General features: G+C 37.3%; 1 protein-coding gene across 4 annotated transcripts in view; it reads left to right on the forward strand.

Annotated features, from left to right (window-relative positions):
• The window catches only part of KCNIP4 (potassium voltage-gated channel interacting protein 4), a 1,300,658-nt gene that overhangs the window by 728,690 nt on the left and 557,646 nt on the right, over nt 1-14,322 (forward strand). The gene's annotated exons all lie outside the window — the stretch shown is intronic.

Here is a 14,322-nt window from a genome sequence, read left to right on the forward strand (position 1 = left end):
TTTTGGTAAGTTTCAGTAACGTTTTCAGAGCAAAAGAACGTTAAAACTATGAGAAACACTTTGAGTCCGAATGTTAGCACTTAAACTGAGATAAAATGTTTATAACCGATATATCTGCTTGTATTGAGAGCATTTAGTCCATATGGATGTTATTTCACTTTATCTAATATCCCCTTTTATTGTATAAGCAAATTTTATTTGGATATATTGTGTGGTCCACTTGTTTCTTGCTGTGTAAATGCATTCATCAAATGGAGATGGTTATACATTGATTATAATTTCTTATGGTTTAAGTGTGGAGCCTAAGAATGACAAGGTTTTTATAAGGTTGTCTCAAGCAGTATTTATAACATTACCTATTTTACATCCCAACGGAGACTCTAAGGGGCAGAGTCCCCAACCCATATGACAGACTTTAACATAGATTCCAAAGAGCCAATTGTTTTCCAAGTGTTGCTGTTTACGTTCATCAGACGCTCACTCCCCTATTTTCCTTAACAATCGACTCGTTGCTTTAAAAAACTAAGGTGTGTACTTGCCTGATCTTTTCCTTAATTTGATGTTTCTTTGAGAATCCGAGTAAATTCAGATGATTATTTGCTTACTGTGCAGAACACACAGAGTTTTTTGCATACAGCCAGTTATTGTCTCTATAAAGTTGTCAGAGCAATTTTTAAAAGCATCCCTAGGTGACGGTTGACGTATTTGTGCTTGATATGCTTTTTGCTTCAAATTTTAAACTCAAGTAAAAAATGCAGATATTTGTAAATGTATTTACGTTCACAACTAATCCAGTCCCCCAGAGAATGACTGCCACATGTGACATAAATAAAGCTGCCTTGACAAACAGCAAACGTCAAATTATAGCAAGTGTGTCACTCTGATGTAGGTTATAGAAGCCTACATCTGTAGCTGCTTGTGGGGGGAGATGGTATAAAACAGGGATTGCTAAGGTGATTTCAAAGTTTACGGAATGCTTTTTGAAAGCCCTCTCTGGAGGGAATATTTACCATTTGAAGAAGAGGATAAAACTGTAAAATCTGGAAGTAGTAACTGCTGTTTAAAATTGACTTTACCTTATGCATTGTTGTGACACCAATAACTTGGTTTGGCTTCTCTGCCTTTTGGTGTGTGTTATTTTCCTGGCAAATGTGATTGGGACCTCCCATTTTAATGCCCTGGTTTTTATTCTCTCTGAGACTGACAGTTCCTTAGAGTAGTGCCAGTATTTCTAGCTCTGTTGAGGGACTTTCTTTTTTACCTCATTTCATGGATGATTTGTGGTCATTCTTAAAACACTTTTTTTTGAGAGCTGTTACTCGGCATTTTGTGATGATACCTCTCTAGCACTGCTTTTGTTTCAGGAGTACAAACCAAATGATAACATGCATTTCCTTCCTCTAAGGACTGCTACCCTTTATGAAACTATTTCCCTATTCTTTGTTATATTTCAAACTGTACTAATTTGTATGAACAGTTTCAATCTTGTATTTTATAGTTTACAATATCAGCATTTTCCAGGGCAACATTGTACTAATACTGTGGAGAGAATGTGCTTTCTCATAAACTTCAACATAAGCCCATACCTTAATTCCAGGTTTTAGAAAGTATTTTGAGATAGTAAAATGTTAATGACCATATCAAGGCAGATTATACTCAATATGTATAAGTTGACCGAGAAAGAGAGCAGTAGTGCTTTCCACTGTGAAGTTTAAGACTTATCTCCAAAGTCAAAGCTAGAGTCAGAAAACCTTCAACAGTATTTAAGTTGGCCTCATAGTTTGCTTACTGGAGATATAGAACAAATAAACACACTAATATGCTATATTTCATTGTATATAGTTTGAATATGTAGCTCCAAATGTGCACACTTTTAAGTTACAACCTAGTTTTAGTGAATAAAAAGGATCAACAGCATTTAAAATAGTATCTTCATAGATTTTTCTAAAGCTGTTTTCAAAGCAAACACTGATGCTCATTTCATTCTCAAATAAGAGTTCTCTTTCTCCCCATCATTTAACATGTCTAAGCCGGGGATAATGATTCCTTCACCTTTCTTATTTCTGTCTGCTCAAGTGACCTAGTAAAGAAATTTGAGTATTATATAGAAAAATTTGAACCTGGGTTAAACCCCTATGAGGATGATTTTGAAATTCCTTTTTCCCTAAGCAATTAAACCTTTTCATCTAAACTTACAAATGTTTTATAGTGCAGTCATCATCCGGAATGTAGTTTTTTGTATTATTGTATATGCAGTATGCAGTAAGTTCTCAAGGGCATGTGCAATACTGTGTTTGCATAATGTAGTTATCTTGCTCTAAGTATGTATGGAAAAAAATGTACTTAAAAATAAATTGATAACATTAAAATATGAAATATTTGTATTTGCTTATCTTTGAGTACTTTGAGCTCCCTTTCTTTGCACAAGCCTGTAGAATGGGTCCGGGGTGTCCTGCCTGGGTCCTTCTCTTCCAGTCTATGGATGATATGCAGAAACACATATACACATAGATCCATGGCATGTGCTAAACTGCTTCAACCATGTCCGACTCTTTGTGACCCTGTAGACTGTAGCCCACCGGGCTCCTCTGTCCTTGGGATTCTACAAGCAAGAATACTGGAGTGGGTTGCCATTTCCTACTCCAGGGGATCTTCCTGACCCCGGGATTGAACCCACATCACTTTCATCTCCTGCATGGCATGTATTTATAAATAAATAAGTGGCATTTAGCAGGTAAGGTTCTTTGGCAAGAGAAAATGAAACAGTAGTAGGACTATAGACTTGTACTTCCGCTTTGCCACTCCCTTGCTTTCTAAATTTGGGTAAGCCACTTTACCTCTTCAGTTGTCTAAAATGAAAAAATCGGACTTGATAATCTTCACGGAAATTTCCATTTCAAAAGTTCTATAAGTCTGTCAGGTAATTCAGACTTGATCATTTATATAGCATGTATTCTTTCTTATGAAATGGGTATTAATGTCCCACTTTGGGATGGATAGACAGTGCTGCTCCTAGGCTCATCTTTCCTTCTCTCCCATAGTGGGCTAATTCATCATACCTCAAGGAGATTTTCATTGCACTTCAGGAGAAGAGAGAAATGTCCTTCCCTGTAGCTTTAGAATTTGACATTTGGGGCTGCTATTTTAGGCATCCTTATGATAGAGTTTCTCAAAACTTATATGGGTTTGCAACAACAGATAAACAAATCATGTTATAATTTATTAATGTTTCATAGTCCAGTTCTTTTTCCTTTTTTTTTTTTTACAATTCAAAGTTCAGTGTTTCTTTTTTTTTAAAAAGAAATATTAATACCAGGTGAGTATGCAAGCATAGGGTTGGAAAGAATTGGACATGACTGAAGCAATTGAGCACGAGCACAAGCAGGGTGCGTGCAAATAATATTTTTACCTTGAGCAAAATTTTGAGGATAACACACATGGCCAGGGTTTTGAATTCACAGGTTCTCTCTACATAGTGAGAAATTTGGGAAGCTCAAGAGTTATGCTGGTCTGTAATATTCCTAAAACCTCACAAGAGTAAATTATCTGTTTTCCAGCTATAAAAATGAAAGTGGTTTTCTGTTAACAGGTTCCAAGGAGAAATTGAATCAAAATTTCAATGGCAAAGCTATTTCATTATCTCTGTATGCAACACTGGGCTGTGAAAATATCCACTTTTCACACAAATATGTATTAAATTATGTTGAAGTGGTTACTGAATTAAGAAAGAATCATCCTTCTTCCTACTACTAACCTTGATAAAAGGCAAAATTTTACAAAAGTGCAATAACACACATGACTTGGAAAACAGTATCTTTTATTTATAATCCTGTTAATAAAAAGACAAAAAGGAAACCAACTGCTAAGCCCTTTGTAGAATATGCACTAGGATTTCTTTAGTATTTCTGGTGCTCACTTTATTTAGCAGATATCTATGGTACTGTAATACAGCTTTCCCATGAGAGCTAAACAAGGCTTTAGCCATATACTCGAAGATGAATGTTCAGAACCCAACTTCTTAATTTTCCTTTGTTGTTGACAGAAGTGTAGGTTTGCTGGGTCTGTCAATAAATTGGGCCAGTTGGAAAACTCTACTGACTTTGTGACCATTCTGTGATCTTTAATGAGGACTTGATAGGGAGGGACCTATAATTTCTATCTCAAATAGCTTAATTAAAATTTACAAAGCAGACTCTTTTAAATTCTCTTAGCATTTTTGCTTCTCCAAATGCAATGGAATGTTAAAGCTGTGTGTATTTGGACTATCAGAACGGTCTTTCTAAACTGAAATGTTTAAGAAAGAGAAAATCATTTATGGAGATATTAGAAAGTGTAAATAATTTTTTTATACTCTCTAGGAGTGGAATAAAGAGAATACTTAGATAATTTGATCTTATTTAGGATCTTTTATAGTTAATATTTCAAAAACATTAATGTCTACAAAGGGACTATTAGAAGAAGAGATTTAGTATGTTCAGAGATTTACTCAGAGGATATAGAATTATTTTGCTTGGGTTCTAATCAATGTTTCACCTCTTAATAGTCATTTGGTTCTGAGCTATTACTTTACCTCTATAATCCATATTTTATCCATACAATGAAATAATGATAAATGATGTTAATATCTTACTTTATTAAGGGTTACCAAAGTGCAAGGCCTGTGTTGGACATAGTATACTATTAAGCTGTGTACTAAAGTGTTCTATAGTATAGTATAGAAATAGTATCACTATTAGTATACTAATAATCTTATTTAATCCTCACACTAGGCCTGAGGTAGGTAATAGTCTTATTTAATCTTTACCCTGGTCCTGTTCTCGGTTTAAAGATGAAAAAATAGAGCTTCAGAGACTAACTTGGCTCAAGGTTACTCAGCCAGTAGGTCATAGAGCTGGAATTCAAACTCAGGCCATCAGGTTCTATATCCTATTCTATAATTTTCATCTCCCAGACATTACAGCATGATGCAACGGCAAATATTTGGTGAAGAGGAGAAAGTGTTAAGTCAAGTATCTACTAACTCTTTCTATAAGACTTTTTGGAGCACATTCTCTGTGTGAGACACTCTCAATCACTAACATTGTTTAATAATCAAAAATGTTGGTACTGACATGCTGTCTATACTATTCTAAGTACAGCAGAGAGAAGAGTATAAATCCTCTATCTTATAAACTAGGCAAAATATTTTACTGTAAGTGAATCTGCATTAAATTTCAGTCAAATCAAAGATAGTCTTCAGGTGAACTCTGGGATAAAAATTAAGAAAGTAGATATATGTGTTCATCCTCAGACAGAGCCCAGTTTCTATCTAGTTTGTCTGAAGGTGACAGGTGGGAAATCTGGAAATAGATGGGACAGAGGAGGGCTGGTGAGGGAGAAGACTGTATCTGGTGTTATAGTATAAAGATGAAACTCTGAATCCAAGAAGGGTTTTTTTGTTTGTTTTATTTTGTCTTTATAAAGGGGTCTAAGAACTGGAGCATAGACAAAGGTAGTAAGATGATCCACACTAGAATTTTGGATCGAGTGCTTCTAGCATTGATTTCTAGTGTAGCACAAGCTTCAGTGAGGTTTTAGGCTTGATAAGATGGTCATCAACAAAAATACATACTCTAGCCTTTATCAGAAGGTGTAAAGCATGAAGGAACCCAAATAGTTCTAGCTATGTGGATCAGAGTTCAAGGGAAAGAAGAAAGCTTAACTGAGTTGAAAATTCACTGTTGGACAAACAGGGTGAGAGGAGTATTACATATACTATGCCCTGAATTATCTTATCAACCAATTGAGATTGTAGGTGTTATTTCTGTTTTGCAGATGGAAGAAAATGGAGATTCAGAGTGATTAATAATTTGCTCAAGGTCACAGGAGAATAAGGAAGGAACCTGGATTAGTTCCAATACCTTCATAGTGGCACTGATCCAAATGACATTCAAAATGACTATAGAAGATAAATATTCAGAAATGATATAAAATTTACACAGATAAATAAAGGCCATAACATAAGTAAATCTCCTTACAACTATGCCTAAAAATAGTTGCTTTTTAAGCATTTGACTTTTATCTTTTGTTTTAGTTCTACTCCTTTGTCAAGGCATTCTACGTAAAATCACAGCTATGATAATGAACAAAAAGAAAATGAGGAAGAGGGAAAAAGAAGGAAAGATACATCTGTAAATCATGTAATTGAAGCTCTGATTTATCAAGGCTTCATAAAATGGGAAATCCTTTAGAAATTACCAATTCCAAATCAATCATTTCATAGTTGAACAAACTGAGTCCCAGAAAGAGTAAATTACTTACTGAATGACTTGATCTTGACAGACTCTTCTCTGCAGAGAAAAAAATCTAATTTATTGTACACAGACAATAAACTTCAAACATAATCTAAGTTCTGCCAAATATTTATCTAAATTATAGCACTCCTTAATTATTTTGCTACTAGACCAATCACTCTAAAGTTCAAGAATTCTAAGATGTAGATGATGAAATCTGTTTACAAAATATCCTCAGGCTGAGGGACTTGTGCATAAATTGATATGGTTTCCACCTTGATGACTTGTCTGCATGTTAGTGGTAGAGAGTCATTGCCCTCTGACAGCCATTCAGTGGTGCCAATGGATGGATATTTGGAAGGTCCAGGATTAGTAGCCAGTGGATACATTTACAAATCATGAGGGTATTTATCCTAATTGTTCATCACACTGATTATTAATAGCAAGAAGCACCCTGTTCATTACTTGCACCATCTCACAGAGGCCTACCTTGACCTCTCTGTTTGAAATTTACCCCCACTGTCCAGGCTGTTGGAAGCAATTATTCGAAAAGCATTGAACATCATCAAGATGAATCTCATTGCTAAAAATACACCAATAATATGGATCAGTTCTTACAGAGAGGACATAGCATATAGATGCTAAGAATACCCTCTAAGCCAAAGGAACTGGACAACAATCAAATCCCATATGTAATATGTATTAGTTGCATGACTCTGGATAAGCACCCCAGTCTTCTGTGCCTCAGTTTCTTTATATCTTAAATAGGAATAATCCTAGTACCCGCCACCCTCGTTTGTTGTACAGATTGAAATGAGTTAGTATTAATGTTTGCTTAGAGCCAGCTCTAGAATATTATAAATGATTTCTGTGTTTTGCCATTATGGTTAGGCACCATCATCTTTCTTTCTTAAAAAAGGAGGCCACCACTCAATATCTGAAATAAAAACTGAATTTATTGCTTGCTAAGCAAGTGGGAGCTGAGCTTGTAGGATACAGTTGTTCAGAGGAAAACACTGCTAATGTTTTATGCCATTTGAGGCTCTCCAAAGAGTGGTTACTATTATTTATTTATTTTTTTTAAACTTTACAAAATTGTAATGGAAAGTTGTCATTGAACAATTGGGTTGGGTTTAAAACTGGTTCTGTGGCTACTTGTTACTATATTCAAAAAATGATCATTCATTTCCCTTTGTGAAACTACAGTACAGGAACTTTTTATTTTCACAGTGAACAACATTGAGGATTGTTATTTGAGTGGCCGATATTTCCCAAATATCGGCCACTGTTCTAGACACTGGAGATTCAGACTTAAGGAAAGAAACAAAACCTTTGCTCTTGCAAGCTGATATGCTAAATTTTGAGATGAAAATACAATAAATGCCACAGAAATGTATGGGAGACAGAGTAGTTGTAGTATCATTCATTTATTCACTAAATATGTGTCCCTACTATGTTTCACACACAGCTCTAGGCACAGTTAATGAGTGCAGTCCAAGTCCTTGTGGAATTTACATCCTGTCGGAGAAGCAAGACAAAAAGCTATAGTAACAAAGGAATATATAATCTGATATTTAAGAGAGGCAGACACAAAATACAACAAGAGGAGAGAATCAGGGATGTTATAATAGAGTGATCAGAAAAGGCCTTTCTGAAGAAGTGACTTCTGCCAATACTTTTTAAGAAATGAGTGTGTATAACATTGTAAAGTCTGGAACAAGAGAATTCCAAGCAAAGTGATAAGCAAGTACAAGGGCCTTTGGTTGAAAGTTTGTTTCTTGTGTCCAACGAACAGAGGGAGGCTGGTGGAAGTGGAGCAGAGTGAGCTGGAAGGGTGATGGTAATAGCGGAGGGATGGTCAAGGGCATACCTTCCAGGATCATTGCCACAACTTTGGGTTTTGTTCTTTGTATACTGGAAAGCCACTAAAAGATTAGACTAGGAAGTCTCTTTTTATTGTTTAGTCGCTAAGTTGTGTCTGACTCTTTGCAACCGCATGGACTATAGCCAACCAGTCTCCTCTATCTGTGAGATTTCCTAGGTAAGAATGCTGGAGTGAGTTGCCATTTCCTTCTCTAGGGGATCTTCCTGACCCAGGGGTCAAACCCACGTCTCCTGCATTGGGAGGTGAATTCTCTGCTGGAAGTCTCTATGAATCCCCTATTCCAGATTCTTTTATTGGCTCTGATATCATTTTTCATACCATGTCTGCCTGCTCCAGTCTCAGCAAGGGCAGACACATCTTTGCTTTGCCCTGGACAACCACCAGGACATTGACTCATTACCTTTTGCCAGACTTCCCTTACATGGAAGAATTCCCTCTACTTCCCATGACCCATCTTTAGCATGTGTTCAGGCCTCAATATTAATTTCCCTTTGCTAAGCTAGATCTACCATTCTACTAGCCCAAGAGGGTTAGTAGGTAAGCAGGTCTAGTCTTCATTTCTCCTTACCAGGCTACTTCAAAATCCTAGGATACAAAGCCTGCTCTTAATTGTATCTACAGGAACAATGTAAACTGTCTTAGTAAGACTTTACTAGAGAAGATATTTTAAAAATTTAATAATATTTCCTGAGCACCTACTATAGTGAAAGTATTAAGACACTGGAGGCAAAGAGGAGAATTTTACAAAAAGGAAAGCCGTGTTGTTATCCTTTGAGTAACTCCTCCTCCCCTACATATTAACTCCAAAGATAAATATTCAAATTGGGTATGTTCCAAGTTGAGATGAGAATAATATACCAGATATTTGTACTAATAACATTATTTTGGAGCTAACAAGAAATAAAGAGACTTTAGTCCCACCCCCTCATTTTATGACAAAATTGAAGCCCAGGAAGGTTAATTGACTTATTAAAATTTATAAAACTAACTGGTAGCAGTAGATACCATAATAAGTACACCATTTATGACAGTGTGATAAATTACATTCTGAGTGAGAAGCTAATAATTTTACATTTCATAGTATCTAATTTTTACAGAACCCTGTAAGAATAATTTTATTAGCCACAATTGTAGGAATTCTGGCTCCTTATTTACTTAATATATTATGAGTATTTTTTTTATATTGCTATTTTCTAGTGTTTAGGCTTATGCTTAGGAAGATAGGGGGTAGGAGGAGGTCTCTGGTGCACAGGCAGAAACAAAGCTCGTTAAAAAACTAATGAATTATGCCAAAATATGACCCACAGTGGTGAAGACATCAAATGAATATGGGAGTAGGGCCTCAAGCAGGGAGGTCCCAGAGCTGGTGAGCAAGAAGTTACCATCACATGCGAGTACACCATAACACCTGAATAAGAAATTTGTTGAGTCTATGCCGGGCACCGCGGTCAGCATTGTCTATGAATTAGACTTGTTGACAATTTTTATGTACCAGTTATATAACTGAAGATTAAAGAAATGAGAAAGTATATGCTCTGGACGTTTCAGTCACTTGGATCATGTACATAGAGGTGGTCTAGCTGGGATTAAAATCCATACCATTGACATTGAAACCATCATGTTCCCACCCTGTCTGCTTCTCAAGTAGGGCTGAGTCATGGTCAGGATTATTTATTTGAGGTAAATAAAGGTTAAGCTGCAAATTCCTCAAGAGTGTGGACCTCCTCCGATTCCCATTCAAAATAAATGTTAACTTCCACACCAAATCTTGTATAGGTGTTTTTTCCCTCTTATTTTTTTTTTTTAAAACAGGTTCTTATATTCCAAATCAGGTTTCCCAGGTGGTTCTAGTGGTAAAGAACCTGTCTGCCAATGCAGGAGACATAGAGATGAGGGTTCGATCACTGGGTCAGGAAGATCCCATGGAGGAGGGCATGGCAACCCCTATAGTATTCTTGCCTGGAGGATCCCAGGGACTGAGGAGCCTAGCAGGCTACAGTCCATGGGGTTGACATGGCTGAAATGACCTACCACATATTTCAAATTATATAAGATTCAGGCCTGACTTAACCAAGCAAGATCTGTTCCTACTGTGAGCTTAGAAAATCTTGGATTTTTTGGCATTGTGAAGTCTATGGCTGGGGACACAGAAATCAAGGTCTATCCTCCAATACAGAAAGCTGGATACAAAGTTCCCATTAGGGGTCCCCATTTGTTTTTGTTGTTCAGTCACTCAGTCGTGTCCAACTCTTTGTGACCCCATGGACTGCAGCATGCCAGGCTTCCCTGTCCATCACCATCTCCTGGAGTATTCTTAAACTCATGTCCACTGAGCCAGTCATGCCATCCAACCATCTCATCCTCTGTCTTCCCCTTCTCCTCCTGCCTTCAATCTTTCCCAGCATCAGGGTCTTTTCTAATGAGCTGGTTCTTCACATCAGGTGGCCAAAGTATTGGAGCTTCAGCTTCAGCAGTCCTTCCAATGAATATTGAGGGTTGATTTCCTTTTGGATTGACTGGTTTGACCTCCTTGCAGTCCAAAGGACTCTCAAGAGTCTTCTCCAGCACCACAGTTCAAAAGCATCAGTTCTTCAGTGCTTGGTATTCTTTATGGCCCAGCTGTCACATCTGTACATGACTATTGGAATAAAGGTGGCCATTTATTGTACATACAGTGTAAAATCCAGGTAGGACAAAGACTGAGAAAATGAGGCATGGGTGAACATAAATAATGAATTTATCATTTATTTATAATTTGTTTTATTTATGATTACCTATTACAGCTGTATGCTATAAGTTTGGAGTGCCACCATAGAAATCTTTGTGTTCACCTTTTCCCTTGTCTTCATCTAAGACAGATGGACCTTTCCATGTTCATGGGTATTCATTCATCATACATACTTTCATTTAACCTATACTTAACCAAAGTTTTACTGTATGCTGTTCTAGGGGCTAGGGATACAACAAGGACAAAAACACTGAGGTCCCTGCTGTTACAGAGGAGTTGGCCTTGGTTGCAGTGGAGACTTTCCTTCCCTGTATTATAAGCTACAGATGGCAGAGGATACCAGTGTAAATGTTGGTACATTCATAACAGGAAGTTGAGAGACACCGTGTGTGATTGCTCTCTTCTGTTACTATGAAATGGAGTGAGGTGAAAAGCATTTGTGGAGTAGGGAGTAATGGATGTTTTAAAGAGAGAAAAAGTACAGTTTAGTCTTTTTAGAACTTGGGGGAGTGAATTTACTGAGCAAATGTGAGACCATTGCTAGGCACTCCTTTAGTGCCCATTTGAGGTATGGGATCATCATTTTAAAATAAGACTCTCCCTGACTGGGATAAAGTAAGCACTTTCTTAAGTACATTACTGCTAGATCATTCTTTCCAGAAATATTCAAAGAGAAGGGCAAAATTGGGTAGGAAGTTGGCAGAATGAGAAAAGTAGCTGGGTAATATTAGAGAGAATATGGTTAATACAACCTCCAAATGTGCAAAAACAGATATAGTGACTCAGACTATAGAGATCCAACTACAGAAGATTTGACATGAAACTAGGTGGGGATTATTTCCTCCAGTTGTGTGATGAGGCAGGGATCAGTGATTGAAAATTTTATTTCTCAATTCTGTATCTAGTAGTTATTAATCTGTATCTAGTAGTTACTAATCAATTTCTAGCAGTTACTAATCAATACCTGCTGATGCTGCTGCTAAGTCACTTCAGTTGTGTCTGACTCTGTGTGACCCCATGGACTGAAGCCTACCAGGCTCCTCCATCCATGGGATTTTCCAGGCAAGAGTACTGGAGTTGGGTGCCATTGCCTTCTCCAAATCAATACCTAGTAGTTACTAATCTGTGGCCTATCTTCAAAACTGTGATTCAAGGACTATTTAAAACAATGAGGTATGCAATTTCGTATGTCTCTCCATATGTACAAACTTGTGTGCAAATATGTATTTGTGTAAGCATACATTAGACTCATGAGGGCCCATACTTAGATACATCACATGCACACAGTTTCCAACAACATAAACGATGAACTTCATCAGTTAATTTGATAAATTGTTTGTCTGTTTAAAGAACCTGATTCTTAATTCTTTTGCATCAAGATCTGTGAAGATTCTTTGGGAGGTAAACTTATATTTAACCATGTATATATAATAACAAAGGCACAGTACAAAAGAGCACTGGAGAGAAAATGAAATTTGACTGTGGGTTGAAGTGGAATATGCTATATGTCTGGATTAAAACCATCCTGACTGCAATCTGTACTCTAACTAGCTATGTGATCTCAGGAAAATTATTTAAGCTTCCTGATCTCTATGTATTCTATAAAATTCACTACTGCATCTAGCTCACAGAATAGTGTCTGAAAGCAAAACATTTTTAATGGACATAGAGTGCTTGGAATGACTAGTTCTGGCAGCTACTAAGTGTCCAATATGTATGTGTTCTTAGCTTTCCTGGTTCTTGCTCACCAGATCTTACACCTCCCTCCTTGAGGAAAGGCCCTATCTTGTGGTTTCCTGGATGCCTCTTCTGGGTCCAACCTGCTGCCCTTCTTAAGCTTGGATTCCTTCCTGATCAGTGTCATCTCTCCTGGCCATGCTTCAATTCTGAATTCATTCAGTTTGGGCAAGAGCCCTATTTCATTTTCATACTGATCAATCCCCGCATTTGCCTAGCATATGTCCTTTGAGACTGTCAAATACCACTATGTTGAAAAGGTGTTTAGAATATATTTCTTAAGTTAAAAGAACAAGTTGCAAAGCAGTATGCAAAATGATGATCCCATTTTAAAAAGTACACACAGAATGCAGAGAGAACAAACACCGGCATTTTTCATTTCTCCTTTGAACTTGTCCATTTTTGGCATGTGTTTATACAACATCTTAGAGGTTACTTTTAAAAGGAAAAGAATATTAATATGAAATGCACATTAATTTTTCCAATAGGAGAAATGCAATACCAATTGAAACATAGTCATTTATCAATTTAAAAAATGAAAAACTTTTTTTTGATCCAGAACACATATTTAAAATTGAGCAGTTCTATGTTTGTTTATCTTTAAAATAAGATCATTCAGAGGAAGCATCTCTGTACTTGAAGGTCAGATTTTCATAATTTGAAGTCATTTTTCTGCTTCAAGTCAAACAGTTTCCATGGTGGTTGACAAAAAGCTGTCTCTATAGAAAACTCATATGTCAGGAAGTTATCGAGGGCCTGGGATATTGATATTTTACCTAAAAGCCTCACTTATCTATAAGAGGAGCTCATTTTCTTCACCTTTTACAAGGAACTGTGGTTTTACGACTCTGAGGAATAAACCATTTCACTCCATTTATGTGTTTTGCTTCATTTCCTCTGAAGGGGAAAATCGGCCTGGGAGTGTGATATGTGAGGAAAGGGTGGGGCGAGGAAGGAGAGTGCAGAGGGAAGTTGGCTCCTTCTTGGCAATTCTTGGCTTCCTTGACTTCTGAGCTTTAATCATTTTCTTTCTCAAACAGCACCTTGCCTGCATCAGAGTGGGCACCATTCACGAGAAAACCTAGGTACAAATTATTTAATTCTGGGGGCAGGTTGAAAGGGAAAGGGGGATAGAAAGGGGCTTCCAGCATTAGAAGCAAGTGTTTAAAGACCATTGCAAAAATCCCATTGAATGGCTCCTGAGCAAGGAATTCTAAAAACCTCACATTTCTTGTCTTCTTGTGAAGTTGCTCAGTCGTGTCCAACTCTTTGTGACCCCATGGACTATAGTTTGTCAGGGTCCTCCAGCCATGGGATTTTCCAGGCAGGGATACTGGAGTGGATTGCTGTTTCCTTCTCCAGAGGGCCTTCCTGACCCAAGGATTGAACCCCAGTCTGCATTGCAGGCAGATTCTTTACCATCCGGCACCAGGAAATCCCTAAATACCTCACATACATTTTTTCTTTTCAAAAGTTCTTTATAAAATTTGACTGTAGGAATGATCCATATAGGACTTTCCAGGTGGCTCAGTATATAAAGAATCTGCCTGCAATGCAAGAGATGCAGGAGATACAGGTTTGATCCCTGGGTTGGGAAGATCCCCTGGAGGAGGGCATCGTAACCCACTTCTGTATTCTTGCCTAGAAAATTCCAAGGACAGAGGAGTCTGGTTGGCTACAGTCCATGGGGTCAGTACACA

This window comes from Bubalus bubalis, chromosome 7 (assembly GCF_019923935.1).
Source record: "Bubalus bubalis isolate 160015118507 breed Murrah chromosome 7, NDDB_SH_1, whole genome shotgun sequence".
NCBI classification, from domain to species: Eukaryota; Metazoa; Chordata; class Mammalia; order Artiodactyla; family Bovidae; genus Bubalus; species Bubalus bubalis.